Here is a 5,743-nt window from a genome sequence, read left to right on the forward strand (position 1 = left end):
TTGTATAAAAAGTTATCCAAAATGATTGTGAGAGATATATCGCATAAAAATCATTCATATAATCAGTATAAACTATAGATCATCATTATACAAAAGTGCAATAATGGCAATCAAGAATTCAAACTTTCATACATAAACAACTTGAAGATAAGCTATTGCTTGACCCATAAGTAAGAATAATTAAGAGATAAAAGTACCATTTATAATATGTCCTACTCATATGCTCCAATTATATTGATCTACTTTCAAATCATCCAACATCATCTAAGAGTAGAGAAGTACAATTTCAGTAGAAGATGTTAAATCAAGTAGAAAATAAATCATGTTCCATTAATTCCACTAGAACTTCCTCAAAGGGGAAAAAGTACATGTTCTAAAGAATGTTTCTGATAAAATTTCTCGACCTCTCTCTAAATGCATGAGAGGGGTTTAAATACTAAAGCTATAATGCTAAAAATAAATTATTACAAAAATAGCTGAGGAGGTTTAAATGACCTGCATCAATTTATGCAAAAAAAAAAAAATTAAAATTAAAGTAAATAGGGTGACTAACTACGCTACATTCGATCCTTGAGATCGCAGATGTCCACCATAGGCTTCAGTTATGTAGGCCAGCCGACTTCAGCTTTCAACTTTACGTCAAATACGACATTGGTTAGCGCTAGTGCCATTTTCTTGGCAGAGGTGGTTTGGCATCACAGGGTCATCCATTGGCTGTGAGGCTTGACCTAATGCTGCCAATATGCCTCCCAGTCTAGCCTAGTCATTTTCCTTATCATTTCTTCTTTGTCTTCCACTGCCTGTTTCCATTGTTTTTCGAGCTATTTTGCATCTGGAAGGAACCTTGGAATGGACTTTGCTACTAGATTGGTGCCATGCAAATTCTCATTTATATTTTATGTGATAATGTTTGCTGCTACCACTGCGTCAGCTATTGCCTTTTCTGCTTCTTTTAGCAGAGAATCCCAGCTTGCAAACAAAAGTTCCTTATGTGATTCTTCAAGTTTGGGTAGGTCAAATTTTCTCCCCTCCTTTGTATTTTTCCAGGTGATGTGATTAGAGATCCTTTTAAAGATATCATCATATTCAAGTCACATTTCTACGACTTGACTTGTCAGTTTATCACTCGTTTTGCAATAATATTTCCTGTGTGAAATCTTCTAGCATAGTAATTCTTTCTAATGTGTTAACTGGGAATTAAGTGTGAGTGCTTCGGTGATAAATTGATCATGTTTTGGGTCGTCTTTATGAAGATCAGTTATCGCCTGCACTTGTGCTTCTTTCTTAGCTAAGCTGATTTAATGTTCTATTTTCATCTTTTCAAATTCTTGTTGAAGCTTGGCCAACTGTATCTTTGCCTGTTGGTCGAACTTGACTTGCTGTAACTGTTGCTCAAGCGACATTATTTTATTTTCCTTTTCTCTAAGCAATGTTTGGAGTTCTGTTGTTTTTTCTGTGATCTCTATAACATAAGTGCCTACAAACTACGAGAGTCTAGTTAAGTTGGCAGATGGATCAACAGGCACGTCCTTCCATAGAACACCCATTAGTTCATTTTCGGGGGTAGTAATGGCTATAAAGTCCAATTTTGTTTTCATTCTTTGCCTTTTCACCACTGCCTTATGCTGTGGGCTATAGAATACATCTAGAGGGGGTATTTCTTCAAACTTCAGCATAATCTCAAAGGTGGGGGTAATAGGGGTATGCTCTATTTCTGGTTCATTTGCAGTTTCTTCCATTGTAATTTCCCACTCCTCTAAATCAATTACTGTGGGTTTTATTGGTTTTACAGGGGTAATATGGATTTCAACCTGCTTGCTAGCTGAAGCTTGTTCAGCTATCCTCTGTGTAGATTGGGCCATATCCTCGATGCTCTTGATTTTCCGTTCTATGATGAATGTCGTGATTCCCCGATAGATTTTTCTCAAGATTCCTATTCATAATTAGTTTTAGACTTTCTTTGGAGTCACCATCTATACTTACACTGGGAGTAGGCTCCCTTATTGGTTCAATTAACAATTTGTCTAATGGGACCATTGCGAGCCTCTTTTCTCTATAACTATAGGACTTTTCAACACCCTCTTGGTCAAAACTTATCTGGGCCATATGTTTCACCTCTCAAAAGGTATTTTTTTGTAGGAAGACGTTGTCAAATTGATCCTTTTCATTGCTGGATACTTTTATTTTTACCATAGTGGTAAAATCTTTGACAATGCCAAATGGGTCATACTTCCATCCAGGGAATTTGGGTAATTGCAGACATAGCATGTTCTCTGCTTCTTTGAGCATGTGTCCCAGGTCATGTAGTGCAAATGCTCTGCACTGCACCAAGAATGTAGGCCAAATGGCCTTCTTTGTCTCTTTCAATGTATGGCTCATTCCTCCATCAGTAGCTGTCTGGTAGGCTATCTCCCTAGACATTAATTTATCTGGAACATAGTATGGGAGGATGTGGGGGGAGGTGATGCTGCCAAAAACTCGGATATATGTGAATTTCTCCTCCCCGAACCATTTGGCCATTGGGAGGATGTCAACCTCAGCTTCTTGGGAAAATCTGGGGGCATCTCGATTGTATCGCCGCTTGTAAATAGGGAGCATAACTCCATGGAAAATCTTGAGAAAATGTGGTTGAAAATTGGATTTCCACATGACCTTATGGTACACGTGAATGGGAAGTGGATTTTGAATGGTCCATTGCCATCCCATGATGGGGAACTTTGAACTTAAACAAATAGCGTCCATAACATAGGCGCTCATAAGAAATGGAGGGTAAAACCTTGAAGCAATGCTTCTTTTTCTTCTGTACTCGATAATTGTTTTTGCTAAATTATCTGACAATATTTGGGCCCAATTCATGATAGTTGCGCTAACGACTGCTTTAATTAATGATAACCAATCTGGGGAGAACTTGGTACTATCAGGTCTACCAAACAGTCGACATAACATAGCCGCAACAAAACTATAAGGGGGATAAATAGATGTAGTAGTGTACATACCATTTTTTCCTTTCTTGATCTTCTCTTCATTATTCATCTAGACACGGGTGCAGTCCACTGGGTCGTTGTTCTCTTTAACAAAATTTTCTACAAATTTCCTGTTGTAGATGACCTGTGGCTCTGGTAGGTGATACATAAGCCGTAAATTGTCTGGGGTGAAAGATCCGATTGCGTCTTGGATTCTCGTACCCAATTGTCTATCTGAAATATCTGCTTGGTCGATAACCCGTTTTACCATATCGGTATAAGGGATTATCTTTGGCCTAGAAGCTATGTGGTGAAAAAATGAGCAAGGCAACTCTATCATGGAAGCATCTGAGGAATCTCGACCATCAACTGTAATATTTGTTTCCATAAACCTCGGCTGTTCCTCCTCCAGTATGTTGTACATAGTCTCCCACGTAGAGGTTCCTCCCTCTCTGTTGCAGGTGGTGTCTATGAATAGGGGAGTCATTTCTGTCTTCTCAAAGGCTGCAACCTTGCCTTTATTCCCCATTCTTCTCAATGCTCTGCTCTGTGGGTTTTTCCCGAAAATAAAGAGAAAAAGCTATCGGACACTCAAAGATGAACGTAAAAATGAACTAATGCAGATAGCTTGTAAGGTGGTAAAAGAAGCATTATTTTGAGCGCACGTAACAACATATCGTATCAAACTAAATGACTTTTCACACATAAATGTAGTTAATTCCCACTAATGCCCACTAATGATTCATTATCCCTTAGCTTTATTGCTCATAAATGCTTGTGTTGAAAAATGGGATGAAATTTTTAGGGTGGCGAGCCATTATACTGCAATGATAGCAATTGTACGATATGTGAAGCAATATCACAGATCAAAATATCGCAAGGTGTTCCTTTTAACATTCTTACCTCCTACTGTGTGTTTTCGAGATGCGATATGCAAGATGTCCATAAGTTGTTTCATGTATGGTTAATTACTAGGCTCATCCTAGGCAATAGACTTGATGGACTCGAAATATTTGCTTTTAATACTCTATGGTGTGGGTCCAAGTGTGGATCGCATATCGCAATATCGGTTTATGGTAAGCGCAAAGTGTTTGGTTGATTACCCAAAATGCGATGCGAGAAAAACCAAAGTATCATCGTGATTTCGCAACTCGCAAACCTTGTTATATATCATTTTTTAAGGGAGAACTCTTTATGGGTCGTGTTATGCAATGCGAGACTTTAAGCCTAAAAAGTTTAGGGACTTCTATTTTCGTCGGATTTTGTGATAACTCAAACCATGGAGCTTTTGTTTTAAATGCTTTGCTTGATTTTGAAGGTTTTTTCAAAGTTCCTTTGGTGGGTTTTGAGACATGCTATATATAAAGACGTAAGTCTTTAGCAATTCCCAAAGGTCTTGATTATTATTTTTTCTTTATTTAAAAAAAAGAAAGAAATGACAAGATGCTAATATGCAAAAATAGATTATACAAAATTTGAGGAGGTTTCAAACAACCTTCCTCCTAACTAGGTAACTAACTTCAAAAATAAATAGAGGCTAAATGAACAGAACTAAGAGGATGAATTATTGTCTGCTAGCTTGTCCTTTAAATCGAAAATATTGGTCTTCAATTGAATTTGAGGAGGTGCCTCGAAATGTATCCTGCGTTATCCTGTGAAGACCGCATCGGTGAGAGGTGGCAACATCTGTTGAGTAGTATGAAGGGAACAATTGAGATTCATAATCTAGCTATGTGGCTTAACAAGATACTGCCAATATGACTCCCAGTTGGTCATGGTCAGTTTTGTAATTGTATCTCTTTGACTCCGCTCCTTTTCTTGCCAGCTTTTATACAGAGCATTTAAATCAGGCATTTCTTTCGTATTGCCTTCTTTAATGAGATTGGTGGCAGACAGTACGTGATTCATTTCTTTAATGACATTCTTTGATACCCTAGCTGCCCTTGCGACTGCTAGTTCAGCCTATTTGATTCTCTCATCCTAATCCGTGAAGAGAATGTCTTTATGAGTTTCCTCAATCTTGGGTAGATTGGCTTTCCTACCATCTTCTGTTTCCTGCCATTCGATGAACTCAGAGATTCTGGTGTTTAAATTCCTAAACTCCATTCTCTAGTCGATTGCCTTATATGTCAGTTGGTTGCTAGTAGTCAGATAGGGAGTAATGTGTGACATCTTCTAGCAGAAATACGCCTACTATTTCACCAGAAGGGAATTTAATTCTAGGGCGTCTTTAATAAACTCCTCAGTAGTGGGAACATCCTTATATCTTTCCACAGATTGTTGCATTTCTTGGAGTTGCATTTTTTTGGCTGATATATTGACTTCATGGCTTATTTTTAGGACCTCCATGTCTTGCTGCAATTATGCAAGCTTATCAGCCACCTGCCTGTTTGAGCTTGCTTTCTCTACCTCAAGCTCTTTTTTGAGTTGCGCAATCCTCTCCTCTTTTTCCTTTAGTAAAGTAGAGACTTCAGTAGCATTGTCCATAGTGGCCGATGCGTATGCTCCTGTGAACTGTGATAGTCTAGTCAAGTTCTCGGCCGGATTGAAAGGAATGTCCTTCCAAACAATGTCCATCGACTTGTTTCCAGGTGGGAATTTGGGTGTATCTACCCTTCTCCTTTTTCTATGCCTTCTAACTATACCCTTGTGGAGAGGGCTATAGAACACATCAAGTGGAGGTATTTCAATTACATTTAGAAAATTTTCTGATGTGGGTAGAGAAGGGATAATTTCAGTATGTTGGGACGTTGTCACTTGTTCCTCCTTAGGCGTGGAAT

The sequence above is a fragment of the Pinus tabuliformis genome, chromosome X (genome assembly GCF_031772625.1).
Source record: "Pinus tabuliformis cultivar Carrire ecotype Pingquan chromosome X, CPIR1, whole genome shotgun sequence".
In the NCBI taxonomy this organism is placed as follows: Eukaryota; Viridiplantae; Streptophyta; class Pinopsida; order Pinales; family Pinaceae; genus Pinus; species Pinus tabuliformis.